At 40.1% G+C, this 14,951-nt stretch overlaps 1 long non-coding RNA gene across 1 annotated transcript in view; it reads left to right on the top strand.

Annotated features, from left to right (window-relative positions):
* LOC125325667 overlaps positions 1–14,951 on the top strand; it is a 72,121-nt gene that overhangs the window by 19,047 nt on the left and 38,123 nt on the right. The window lies entirely within an intron of this gene.

A 14,951-nucleotide genomic window follows, 5' to 3' on the forward strand; every position in this document is an offset into this window, starting at 1 on the left:
TGCCAGAAACAGTCACCCACAGGATCATCCTATATAGCCCTTCCAGCAGAGTGCACAGCCACCCCCCCAGAGCTCCTCTGGAGCTATAGGATTGACAAACAGCTCAGCTCTCTGCAGCAGGGAAGAGGTGGGTCTGAGGGGGTCTCCAGCCTCCTGCCCAGTTCTGGCTCTCCCCAGACAGGGACTGAAGGCAAAGGAGCGCACAGGCTGGCCTTCAGGGCCTCTGCATCATAATGGTATGAATTTAGTTTTAATGGTCTGTATTAGAAGAAGATGAAGATTTCACTGAATTTCAGTGTTCTGCATGTTAAGTAGTTCAGGCAACAGAGTTTCATATCCAAAGCATCGCAAAGAAAGGCTTCCAAAGTGGACTGCAGAGAAACTGGAGACAGAGCAATTAAAAGAAATTGTACAGTTCCCCTGGATGAAGCAATTCCTTCTTTTTCCATCCCACATGGTGCAAAGGAACATGTCGGGATGAGCATTGACCACACCGAACATTTCCCCATTTATTTCTTGTCCCCAACATTCATTTCATGCATGCTGCCGTTTTCCTCATGCATTTTTTCTAATGCCAGTATTTTATTCTAGTGCCAGTATGTTTAGTTTAGGAAACACATTCCTGTTTGCCTGTTTATCTATCTATCTATCTACCTACCTATCTATCTATCTATCTATTTATCTATCTATCTATCTGGCTACCTACATACCTGCCTGTATCTCTCTTCTTACTAAGTCATTCCGAAATCCAACACAAAAAGAAGTGTTTGTTTTCACTTTCAAGGGCATAAACCAACAAAGTATCTTCCTAAGGTAAGGCAATTTGGTGCTCTTGGGTCCCTCTTTGTGGCTGTTTGCTGCTGAAAAGATGCAGCCTGGTCCATCCTGGGTGCTTATGGAAAGGAAAACCCTCAGAGGTAAATCTCCTGTGTTGCATCAGGAGCTCATCACACCCTCTGTTTTCTGAACATAAATGCAATGCAGTTTTGCTATGAGACCCAGACAGTTCCTAGCCAATCCATCCCTCTGAGAACTGTGGACACAGAAACAGAAACATAACCATTATTATTTTGAAGCCTTGCTCAAGGTTTCAAAAAGCATAAAGCTATCATTGCTTCTCTGAATGAGAGTTGCTCTTTCTATTTTTTCCACTTCAGGGCTGCATCCCACTTTCACAAAGATGTCTCACTTCCCCAGCTTCATCTCCTTACAGGTGTTAGATATGCCACGTATCTCTTCCTATAGATCATGTTACAGCAAGTCACACTCCTGGTGCTTTGGGCTCTTTTTAAAATTACATTTTACACATCAGTAAACTTGTAATGTAGGAACTGCTTTCTTAGTGTTATTTATATCCCCGTGTAGCAAAAGAATTTGTCAGAGAGTAATATGAATGTTATTTATCTGACGGCTCAGCTTTATTGGCTGCTACATTTCATATCCCTCAGTACTTTCTGGCAGAGGAGTAAATAACAGTGCTATTAACCTCTAACACCAGTATAAAAATAGGCATTTATTAAGGAGTAAATGTTACTTTAATTATTATTACCCTAGTTTCCTTCCTCTGTAAAAAATTAGATCCCTTTGTGGATCTAAAAAATCCCCAAATTTTATTTAAGTTGTAGACAGTCATTTGGCCGCTTGCTCTGGATAGTTTCTGGTATCTTCACCAGTAATTAGGGAACATATCATGCTTTAGCCACCTGATTGGATAACATTAAAATAAGCATATGAAAATAGTAAGTTAAACCAAGGTGTCCAGGGCTGCATTGCCATCTGTCTGTGCCACATTAGTGGCTGCCTTCTGTGACCTGTTCTAACCTCAGATAAACACCAAGCAGACTTATGAAGAGACCAGACCTATCACTGTTTAAACAGCAGAAGTCCCAGACAGTAGCAAGAGGAAATGAATTAAGTCCTAAACCCTCAGCCTTTTCAGCAAGAATTAAAAACCTCACATCCTCAGAAGACTTTTTACTTCAAGCTTTCTTTGGACTTGAAATCAATAGATGTGATATATGTAAATACCTTGGGAACCAGGGTTCCAGCACCTCACCAGGGATGTTCAGCACCCTGCAGGATCAAAGCCTTTGCATGCAACCTTCTAAATCCCCTCAAGTGGCAATATTTCGTTACAAAGCAGGGAGAGGAGTATAAGTGGCATTTCTGTTTCTATGGCAGCAGCAGGAACCACGGGGTATGTTACTTCAGAGAACTCTATCTTCTGCTGCTGGAACTTTCCTCTTCAAAATCTCATCTACTTCACCTAGAGGAAAAAAATTAATGATGGTTAGCATGGAGAGATTATCAAACATCTAATAAATAAAGCAGATTTTTGTATAATGTGCAAATGTACATATTGGGTTACATTAAAATAATGTAAAGAACTAGTATACCTGGTAACCCTCTGATGTCTAGTCCCTCCCATCTCAGATGTAGCCCTTCTATGTAAGAGATCAACACCAGTTGAAAGTACCATTACTTCAGACTACAGAACATGCTGGATTTGTCTCTGAGTGCTATCTTTGTTCTGGTAGGTCTTTTCACCCTTTTTATTTCATTCCTCAGGTGGCTTAAGACAAATGTTTTAGTGATGACTAAAGTCAGCACCTATGAGCTGTTGTGAGCTTTACATGGGGTTAGCAGCACCTGTGCTAATGACAGTATGGGAGCTTTTAACCACAGTCCTCCCTGTGGCTCAGCATATGTGTTCAAGCTTTTATATTTGAGAATAGCATCACTATGTAGCATTGGGGCTTAGCCTAAAAGAAAGCAAAACAAGAACTTCTTTGTCTGACAGGCATGACAAGGTGAGACATTTTCTCCAGTAAGCCTCTGGCACCCAACAGGCCACAGGAGTCCTCTTTTTGATGTCAGCAAGGACTGAAATTGGCTGGCAGACAGACCACAGGCTTACTCCACGACCACAGTGGCTCTGGTGAATGGTCTTGTGCTTCAGTTTGCAGCTAGCCCTCCCATCCCATTAACAAATAGGTCATGGCAGGAACATGCTTCAAATGGCATGTGGAAAGAAAGGCTTGTTAATCCTGGCCAGAGGAGCATCAATATGCACATGACCATTAAGGTGGAATATTAATGGAGTCACTCCAGTGGGAAATACATGAGACTATGTTTTGAATGTCTTGACACATATTGTGAACAAAACTTCATTTGTTCTTGCTAAACAGAATCACCTCTGTTTAAAAGGAACATATAAAAGTCTATGGAAACATTTGTTGGGATTTTAAGAAAGAAGAATCAAAATTATTTGGTGGATCTGTTGAAGATTGCAATAACTTAGAGACAAAATCAATTTCATAGTGTGATCAGAATGTAAAAACTTAGAGCTGTGACACTCAAAAAAACCCAATTTAGTAAAGAAGAATGGTTAATAGAAGATAGAATTTAGAACTGGTGATTTTGAAAGTAACAATGTAGAATGATAAAAACTTGTATAGTAAGCCCTTAACACTTGGCCCAGTTTACTGTGTCTTTTCACTGGGGTAGAGGAACTTTTGCTACATGCCTTTCACACAGATTCACACAATGGGTAAGGTTGGAAGGAACCTCTGGAGGTCATGTAGTCCAAGCTTTTCACTCCCGCAGGGCCCCCTAGAGCACACTACTCTGGAGTGTGTCCAGATGGCTTTTGAGTATCTCCAGTGAGGAAGACTCCACAATGTCTGGGCAGCTTGTTCCAGAGCAGGTTAACCCTCACAGTAAAGCTTTCACATATGTTCAGGTGGAACTTCCTGTGTTACAGTTTCTGCCCATTGCCTCTCGTCCTATTGCTCAGCACAACCAAAATGAACCTGACTCCTTCCTCTTGGCACCCTGCCTTCAGAAAGCTTTCATACAGCCAGTCTCATTATATTCTTGCTGATCAGATAAGAAGCAAATGGAAAACAAAATTAACTTTAAGAAAGCAACAGCTAAAGCACAGTGTTCTTTGTGCACAAACTTGCTTAATGAGGTATACCTGTTATGAGTTCCATTGCTGCAAATCTGATTTTCATCCATTCCAAAAAAATAAGTCACTACTAAAAAGAACTGTACAAAGTTTACAGTCTAACTGCGCATGTCTTCAGAGAGACTCTTGCAAATTTGTTGTTATCTGTAATTATAAGTTTGCAAGCTTATTTTGAGAGGTGGTTTCATTCATACACACAGCTTTAAAATCACACACGGGAAAAAAAATTCTGTATTGAAAATTTTTATTTTCCTTCTTTCTCTTATGAAGAAGGCAGGAAGTTAACATGTATTCAACAGGATTTACAATTAAAATCACAATGAAGCGTGCTATATCTTAAAATCTAATTTAATATTTTTAAACAGGCAGGGAACAATAACCCAAAAACTATCTAAAAAGAAACTGACATCTGTTTCCCAAGTAATTTAGCCCTTACCCAAATGAATTGTAGCACTGATCCAGATAACTGGATTGGGTTGTAAAGTGGCCCATGTATGATATATTACATTTATAGATTGGTATATGTCATAATACAATATTTTTGTTGTAAGTAAGGTAATGAATTCATATTGAGAGAGGAGATTCTGAAAGCTCTGGAGGACATTTATTCTTGTAGTCTTAGACAAATGCCTCCTCCCTCCCTCTCTCCCTTTTCCTCCCTCATTTGCAGTGAGACTTGAATCCCAGTTCCTAGAAACTCGTTAAGTATTTTTTTCCTTTCCTGGTTATCCATTGTGATTTTTAGCTTAACCCTCTGCACATTGACTTTTTCAGAAATAATAGGTCATGCAGGATGTGTTGCTGTGTATGCTTTCACCTGCTGCACAACTGCAGGGCACTGCAGAAGGTCGTGTCCAAGGACAGGTCCAGCTCAGGAGATTGCTATGCTCCAACCTCAGGAAGAAGTTAAATGCTTTCAAAGTTCTGGAAGTCACAGTTTACTCAAAAGGTTTTTGGCCCACATGAAATGGTTAGTGTCCAATGTCTCATGGATGGATGGATGAATGAATGGATGGATACTGTGCACCCATCAAGTTTGAATTTGTCTTCACTCACAGAGCAAACAGCACTGTTGTAGGTATCCCCTTTGCCCAGCTCCTGTTCTTGGACATGACTCATTTTTCCAGTAAGGCAAAGCCAAAGAAAACCAGCCTCAAAACAGAGAGAGGTCTCATGGTGCAGGAGCTCAGGAGAAAGGAATATATGACCAGCAGAAAGTGAAAGTTCAGAAGGAATTACATGGAAACTTGTGCAAATCTTGTGGCTTCATTTCTAAGCATGAGAGATCTTTACAAGAACATGGAGTTATAATCTCATGCATTTTAATGCTCCCCAATAGTACTCTTAGTCGCCTGATGCCCCGGACAGTTTGTGCCTCCTTAGAATCCGATTACCCAGTTTTGCTCTTCAAGGAAGGTACATTTACAGGGAATGTTTCAAAGGAAAGAGCAAGATGGTTACGTGTACAAGGGACTCAGCTCTTTGTAGAAATTATTTGTCTGCAGGAAGTGAGCATAGCTTTGTTTCTCAATTCTTTGTGGGCATGGCAGGAAAAAAGAGATACAAGAAAAGAAACCTGGAAGGGAAAGGCAGTAAAAGGGAGAAAATGGACAAACTAAGGCTCATGGTAGGAATTTGAAAAGGTAAGAGGTTTTTGCATATTCTATTATTTGTTTAGGTTTATGTGTGGTATTAAGATTTCAAGTTCAAAAGGGTCATAGACCAAGTGCAGTAGAAAAAGGTTGAAAGACTTCACAGAGGTAAGCAGCTATGCATTAAGTGACCATAGCTTTACCTATCAAGACTGGGGACAATTGCATAAAAATTTATCCTATCAGCAAATTAGCCATCAGAAAAGCAAACAAATTTCATAATCACCGATTTTCCTGCCATTGGCTAATATGTCTCACAATATGCATAATTTCTCTTTTAAACTCCCAAAGCATTATTTCTAAGAAATGTTCATTTTATTTATTTAAAAAATTTAAAAAAGAACCAACAATAAACAAACAAAAAAACCCCAAACAAAACCAAAATGAAACAAACCAAAAAAGAAAAACAACCACCCAGCAGCTACACCTTTCTCAAGTGCTAAAAGCCCTTTAGAGTGATCTCGTGTTTTCAGAGTCCTGACTTTAGGAATAACCACAGTATATTGACACAGGAAACCCATCTAATAAAGAATGGCATAGAGGAATATTACGCAGACTTGTGTACATTGACATCCAGTCTTTTCTTCTGTGCAGTTTTATCACTGCATTTTTATAATACAAACAGAGCTAGACAATCAGGCCAGGCATGCAGGAAATACAGTACTGATTATATTTGTAGAGTTGACTTAATCTTTGGAGCCTTCCATAACAGCATGGTCAACCAGCTTTATTTGTGAAGAACAGACAAATCTTTATAGGCAGTTCCTTGTAAATTTAAACTTCTGCATTTAGTTGGATTGATACAGAGAGGTAACCAGCAATGCAATAAAAATACATCATTTACATCTTCCTACATTTAAATATATTATCCACACAGAAAGTTGTTAAGAGCAAGTTATTTATTTCATGCTCAGGGTTTCTGAAGTCTGCAAAATCAGCAGTATGGAAATGTGTAATTTTTGCTCATCTCACATTGTTTAATAGGTTAAACTGAGCATAAACTCAGTGGCAGCTTTGTGATTCACATCTAAACTAAGCTTTGTTTCTTTTATATATATATATATAGATATACTCTTCTACTCATTAAGGGCCTCTCCAATTCCCATTGAAGTCAAAGACAGTGCTTCCTTTGATGCAAAATTGCTGCATAAGATTCTAAACATGCATTGTGTGCAATAGCTATTGTAGATGCACGTGTCACAGCCCACAGAACTAGGATATACTACGGTGTGTATTCATTTCAGGGTCTTCAAAATCACTTCAGGCAAAATCTTCCTACAGTAGAAACCATGTCATTTTATTGGACGAATTTTTGTTATCCTAATGTCATTGGGTAATTTTACATCTTTTTCTAAAATAAAAATTCAGCAATTATTTCTTTAAAAGAAAATATTCATTAATTACTTCCTTACCTCCAAGATTTTTGAACTGTTAAAAAAATCAATCACTTCAGAAAATATTTTATGTGACTTTTTTTTGTCACATTTTTTCTGTAAGTTACATTAATTGTTTTATTTGTTTTCCCTTTGGAAGCTGTAAACATATGCATAAATACTGTACATGGGTGTGGTTTTCAGCTAGCAGGCAATTACAGCTGGTTCTGCTAGAGGAATTCGGTGCCACTGTCACATTTAGTGCCTTTGCTGCCTTAAGCCCAAGGGGACCTGAACAGTTACTGCACAAGGGCATGCCTGCTCTCACAGAGCTCTGGGGTGGGAAAGCCTTTCTTTCTTCTGTGAAGCTTAATCACTGTATGTTAGAATTAAATATTCTTTAGATTAAATGTTGTTACTCCCCGTAGAGATCTTGGAATGGAGAGGCCACCCAAGGCAAAAATAAAGGGCTTGGAGCAGCTGGAGACTCTTCTTCCTCCCAGCTCCACCCACCTGTCTGCAGCACATCCTGCACCTCTCTCCAGTGATTCCCTGGAGATCCCAGCATCAATTATCACTCAGTGTCAGAGCACAGACAAGGACCTCCAGGAAGAGAAGAACATGGTGACCTTGTGAGGAGCAGGTAACAGTACTTTTGCTTGGCCCCAACCACCCATAGGCTGTTCTTTCTCCTTTCTTCCTCAGCATAAGTATTTAACTACCCTACATGTAGCAGAGCAGCTTCAGCAGAAGTGGTTGAATCTAATTTCCCACATTGCCTGGGGCAATGGGGCTTTTCAAAGAGGATGTGAATTCATGTCCCAGCAGGCAGAAGAATGGTTTGGTCTCAGGTCTTTCATATCTCAGAGGAAAGCCCTAATCTCTGGATTCCCAAGCAGAAGTACAGCATTGGCAACCTTTGCCAGCCACACAAGATGTGCTCAGGTGCTGCAGGTATGTGCCTAAACATTAGGCATTATAATACCCACCTCTTTGGAGACAGTGCACTGGATTCACATGGAAAATTAAAAGTTCTCCAAGAACTTTCAAGTAATCATTACTTTGGGACACTTAGTAGCCTCAAGGATTTTCGGCTGGGTCCCAGCTGAGCTCACCTAATTCAAGGTTCAAAAACTGATGGAGCCAACATGGTCTCACTGCATTTTGTTTTCTGCTGGTCCTGGATTCAATCAGAGAGCCAAGTTGGTCTACATATCAAGAAAGGATCAGGTCTTCTCCCAGTAGTGCCATTTGGAAGGATTATTACGAGCATGAATGGATTGCCAAAATATTTTTGCTACAAATTTCCACCACATACCTTATGATTACCACAGAGAGACACTTTGCTCACATGTTCAGTTCAATGAGATTTGATAATTCCTGGAACACTCAGAGCAAATAGGTCTGCTGTCACCATGCAGGACCTGCTTAACATGCACACTAGCAGTGGCTTGAGAGCAGATAGAAGCCTTTACTCACTGAAAAGTGTGGCAGGGAGTTGAAACTCCTCTCTGCAGCAACATTTTCTCAGCATGTTCAAGAAAGATGGTAGTGTGGAGGTTCAGGATGCCTGGTACTGCTCTTGGCTTTCTAGCTCTGTAAGGATCAGCACCCTCAGCAGAATGCTCCCTAGTCCAGGAGAGCTAAGTGAGATGGTTTTGGTTTGTGAACATAGTATGTATTCCTTGCAACTGCATTCGTGTTGGAAATGCAACCTAAATACCTCCTTCTCTTCAGAGCTGACAAAGCAGTGGATGAGTAACGACAACAGAGACATGCTGCTTGACTGGATTAAAAAAAAAAGGACAGACAAAGTCTATTAGGGTCTTATGACTTTTTAATAGTTGTTATTCAAGTATAAGTGAGGTTCTTTATACACTTCTCCTTCTCCTCCAATACAAGCATTTTTTTGCTTCAAACTGTCTTCAAATTGCTTCCACATTCTATTTCTCCTGGCAGATAAAGCTTTCTGTATTTAATGAATTGTCAGAAATATGCTTACTGAAAGTGCAGTCAGTTGCTTCAGAGTTTACCTCTTTATGTATGAATTTTACCACCAGAAGAATGGCTTATTTTACTACAAAAAGGAAAGAAAAAAACATGAAAAAAAAAGAGCATTTTTAGTTGTCTGAATAATCTTTTAAAATTGCATCTAAGAAGTGAATAACATCAGGAGTTATTTTCCCCTGCCTTCTCCATTTTCTTCTTGTGGAGAGCTCAATTATAGAAAAGCTTTCTTTTCTTTACGTGGGAAAGATATTTGGTGTGCAAGGTAAATCAGGTCCTTGGTGCTGCTGTACTTAATATTAGGCCATGAGTTTTCAGGGAAAATGTAATGCATGAACAGAAATTGCAAATTAGAATTTTTAAATTTTTTTTTCTTAAATGAGCCACTTGGGCTGGTTTCTCTCTTCGTCTCTTTACTTTGCTCTTATCTTTCTGACAACTAATAATTTAGTTTAGTACAAGTTAGGTAAAAAATCACACAATGAGAGTTTGTCATTGAGTTTATTTAGTATTTAGAGAGCTGATGTATGTAGTTAGGAATCAAAAAACAGCTCATCAAAATTTAACCTTGCCCACAACGTTTATTTTTATCAAATAAAGTTGATTGAAGTAAACCTAATTTCTCCTTACTCACCTGCCTTATGTGAAATGGCATGACAGAAAACCATCCCAGCACATCCCAAATGCACCACCATCATTTTAATATATCTGTTCACCTGTGTGTCTTGTTTCAATGACAGAATATGAAGTTACAATGAGGGCTGACATACTGCAAACACATGGGATATACCAGGGAAGGAGAAGATGGCAAAGAAAATAGATGGACACTTGTCAGAAGAGTCATATTTTACTCTTAGCAGTGAGGTTGCTGGTTTGGAGAAGAGAATCAGAAATCAGCCAGTCACCCACGTTCCTCACAGCAGGGCCATAAATCTGTCTGTTGGGCAGAAGATCCTAGATGGTGCAATACCAACAGATATAAGCCTACACTACAAAATAGCTAAAAGCTGGGTCTTCCCAGCTTGTGGTAATAGAGAGTCTCTCAGAAGAGTCTAATTTTCTGGGGCATTACCCTCCCTAAGGCTGTGTGGCTGGTAGTCAGATCAGAAGTTGGTTGCAGCGAGCTGGCAGTGGCTCACAACAAAACAGCAAATGTGTAGGTTCTCCCTGTAGATGATCCAACAACTGTTGGCCAACAGACCGGTTAGAGATAAACATAAAGGCTTTGTCTCACAGGTGGCTCCCTTTCTTCTCCTACATGATCATCAGTAGGATCATCAGAAGTTCAGTGAAGAACTTCCAGACTATCTTGTACTCTGGGGGGAGTTTTCTGCAGGCCTGGTGATGTTTACAACTGAAGAGAAAATAACCAAGCTCCTGTGGCTGATTTGCAGAGCATGAACAATGTATTTTTTCTTGTGAGTAGTCAAATGTTGAATAAATGAGCTGAAAATGAATACCTGGAACCATGCTAATTCACCCAGTCACCTTGCAAGGCCTCTGCCTTGTTTGCAAGGAATGTTAGGCTCAGCGCCTTGCCCCAGGCTCCACATATTGTTCCTATTTTTATAATAGTCCAAATCTGAACCTCTAAAATCTCAGAAAGTCAAATCTGGATTCAGATTTTATGCTACAGCCATAAAATTAATAATAACAAATTTATCAGAAACAGAGTGCCTTCCAAAGACCAGGCATGGTGGAAATATTAACAAAATCTAAAAGGAACTGTTAGGAAAGATAAAACTGTTACTGGTAATCTAAATCAATCTTTTGCATTTATGCTCACCAGGAAGACTTCATCTTACATAGAGCTGTTCTTTAATGAAATGAATCTACAGAGAGGTTGCAGTTGCCCCCTCCCTGGCAACATTCAAGGCCAGGTTGGATGGGATTCTGAGCAACCTTACCTAATTGAAGATGCCCCTGGTCATTGCACGGGGTTGGACAAGATGACCTTTAAAAGTCCCTTCCAACCCAAACCATTCTGTGACTCTGATTTTATGATTCTAGGAATCCAAGGATCATTTTCATATTTTACTCGTAATAATGCAGGCTGCAGGGTAACTCAGTAAATGGAACAATAAGAAATTTCCAAAGTCAGATCATGTTTACACATGACATCTAAACAAACTGAAATACAAAAGCGCTTTATTAATTGTGGTACAGGTAAATTACTGATCAAATATACTCTGACACCAGATGAATATAAAGTAACAAAGATGATATCAAAAAGGGCTCTTGGGAGGAGTATGGGAATTATAGAAGTAAATCTGACTTGTCTGCCATGCACCCTGGTAGAGGTTATAGGAGAGAAGAATGTTAGTAGCTGTTCACAGAAATGTGTATAATAAGAGGGAAGACTTAACAAGGTTTTTGCCAACGAGTCACATCTCACAAATCTTTTAGAGTTCTTTGATTTGCCAAAGTGTAGAAGAAAGGCACATTGTGTGGTCACTTGCCAAGGAGGCTCAGGAAGCAGCATGTCAGGGCAGGATACCACCGCAGCTCTGAGGGCTCTTGGTGGGGTTTCTCCCACTGCACAGATTTGATACCTGATTCTCCCCTGATTTACCAGTGCAACTCCATAACCACAGCAACCAGGACCACTCTCAGGCATTTGTTACTTTTTCTGTTTAAGAACTCTAACATACACTGGGCGTGGATAAATAAATATAGGATTTCCAACTTCATGTCTGTTTTTATAGCCGCCTTGTTTTGAAGGTTTAGGATATCTTAATATTCTAGTAATTTTCCTTCTTCTTTCCTTAAGGCTCAATTTATAAACAAGTATGAAGAAATAAGATGGATATTGAAAGATAAAAGGGGGGGGGTGTGGATCATTTAAGTTTCTGATGAAGTAATAACGTACTGGTGTATGCTTGGTGATCAAAGAAGTCAGACAAAAGTGATCAGTTAAGATGACCATGTGTAAAAATGTATGGGAAAAAAATGTATGGGAAAAAAAGAAGAAAATTTAGTAATCTCTACAGAAGATAGTCTTTAAACAATGGATTTTTAATAAGTTCCTCATGCCCCACAACAATTTTCCATTAAAAGTAATTTGCACTTCTGATCATCTGCAGTAAAGAAAGTGTTCATATAACATAGAATTGAGGGATTTTACCTGACTTTTTTTTTTGTTAAAGCTGTATTGAAGATTGCATTTGCTTCATTTAGTGAAACAATGCAGTGTGCACTATTTACTCTTGAATTACAGTGACACCAGGATCAAGTTTTATACCAGTGTGGGCATCTTACCATAACACGTTCTTATGCCTATGCATTTGATGGTCTTTCTCCAGTGCCAGTCTGGAATGCAAGAGACTTTGGAGAGGAAGGAGGGTGTTTGGGAGACGAGGGCTCGCTAGCCAGATGCTGTATGGGAATAAAACTCCATGGTTATTATTCCAGCCCGGGAGTGCTGCATGTGTTCTGCGCTGAAGGATTTGGTCAATAATCACAGACCCATGTGTCCTGTCCTGGCACAATTACCCCACTCTCAGTAGTACAAGCAGTCCCCAACAGAGACGTATTCTGTGGTTATGGGGATACACTGCACATGTTTTTCTCTCATGGTTGGCTTGTCCTTCCTTAAGTCTCTTAGCTTGACCAGGAATTTACCCCTGCATGCCAGTTCTAAGATCCTGTGTGGAATCTGTGGCTCTCATAAACATGCGGTGTGCTTCCTCCCTCTGAGGTGCCTGCTTTTCAGTAAGGAGAGAAGTGATCTGTTTATATTTACAGCCCATTTCCTTGCCAAAAATATCACAGAAGTGAAGGGCAGTTTTAACAGACACCAAGCCCGTTGATTTCGCACGCTAATAGTCCCACGACTGAACTCAGTGTTTTCACACAATTCTTTTTTGACTTTAGGCTGTTTTGCTGCCACTGACAGACAGCAAATACACATACTCTGACTGTCAGGCAGTGGCCAGATTTTTTGGCTGAGGTTAGGAAGTTGGCGGGTTACCCGCCCTGTGGCTGTACTTGCGGTGTGCACAACACACATCTCCCCCCTCCCTCCATGAAACTCAAGCTGGGGTCTTTATGGTTTGTAAGCAGTAATTCTAGGAGCTGAGCAGCTATCAGCAAGCTAGCCCGAGCTGTGTTAAGCTTTCCTCAGTTGGAAGTTGTTCTATGTTATATATCACTCAACAGATCTATACGCTGTGGTGCTTTAAAGAACAGAGCTCTGTCTTAACTTGTAATCATTTTCTTTGAACTCAGATACTGTGAGAAATGCCAATAAACCCAGCAGAGACTATTTCTTACCGAGAAAGTGGGACTCTACAGGAATGTGGATTTGAGCAACAGGCGCACAGGTCTCATAAGCAGTAGGGTTGCTGGAGGAGGTAAAGGGGCGCAATCAGACTAATTTCTCTGGTGAGAAACAGACTAATTGCCCTTATCCAGATCACTGGCACTATGTAAAACAAATGTGTAAAAATGGAAGGGTGTAACTGTTGTGTTGTTGTGCTAGCCTACATTTGAATTCTTGGCATGGGAGCATCTACTTGGGAGACAGAGAGCGCTATTATACCTGTTCTGGGTCTGTTGATGCATTTCATCAACAGCCTAAGAACACAGGAGGTTACAAGAAAGCAATAGCAAAATGACTTAGAGAAGTCTAGACCAAACTGATTTGCAAATTTACATGGAACTGCACACAGGCAAAGCCATACAACTTGGAGAACAGGGAGAGAAAAACCCTGACCCCTGGCTTAACTTCTCTGCTGTATCTCTCTAATGGATCCCAGCCAGAAGCATTACATCTGATCCTTCTTCAGTTTTGGTCAGGCTTTCTAATTGAACTCACATCCAAATGTTGCTTTTCAGGCCTATGTTAATACATGGTTGTGTGTATTTACAGTAAAGCTGCAGAGCTGTTCATATTCACATAAGCAATGCCTCATAGCTGGCTGACAATTTAATGAGACATTCTGAATTTTACCTAAGGCATTCTCACCAGTAGGAAATCCTGTTAGATTTACAAGTGTCCATCTGTTAAAATCCTCCAGAGTCATTTTAGATGCTACGCTGTTTGTTGGGTTTTGACCTCCTTTGCTGTGATTGTTCAATTAGTTCTGTTGTGTTCAGACCACATTTGCGTTGTGCATCTTGGAAAGCACAGTAGGGAAAGAGCTCTGCTTTGATGAGATTAAAATGCCAGCCAGGATGTGGCATGCATTCCTGCTCACTTATTTTCCAGGGAAATGGAAGCTAATGCTTCCTTATTTTTGCTTATGTGGCTACCCTTGTAAGTAGAAGAGTTACAGTGCCTAAACTGAGTTTGATGCACTTCAATTAAACTTCTTTTTGTCCTGTTAATGCATCTTGAAGGCATTAAGTGGGATCAAGTGGATTAAGATTTCAAGGGTCTTTGAATCTATTCATAGACCTGCAAATGGCACTCTATTTGCTCTTTCTGAATCAGTTTGCTTACCCATAAAATGGGCATAATATATATGAACTGGGTGGAAAAAAAATGTACAGCATTTGGAAATCTTTGGGTGAAACAAATGTCAAATTCCAAAGCTGCCTTGATTAAGGGGGAAAAAATCCTATTCTGGTTTCCCTTGTGCGTTAATGACACCTACTCCTTCCCTTAGCTTTCCTCCCCTCTTAAAGTGCAAGAACCAGCTTCAACCCCTGCTGCCAGAGAAAGCAGGGGGTGGCAGGTCAGTGAGGCTTACACCTACAATTCACGAACTCTTTTGGCAGAGACACTCAGCCCCTGCCAATACCAAACAGCCAAAATGGCTCCACTTGGTCCTGCACGGAGACCTCTCTACAGCTCTCTTATCTGCACAGCTCAAGCAAACACTACAGCCATAAAATACACCCCCTCTGTATGTTCAGCATGCTCTGCCTCAAAAGTATATTGAGCAAGGGTTACAACAGTTGCATCATAAGGTCATAAACTTATAATTAACTGTAACTAAATACACA

This window comes from Corvus hawaiiensis, chromosome 1 (genome assembly GCF_020740725.1).
Source record: "Corvus hawaiiensis isolate bCorHaw1 chromosome 1, bCorHaw1.pri.cur, whole genome shotgun sequence".
Classification (NCBI taxonomy): Eukaryota; Metazoa; Chordata; class Aves; order Passeriformes; family Corvidae; genus Corvus; species Corvus hawaiiensis.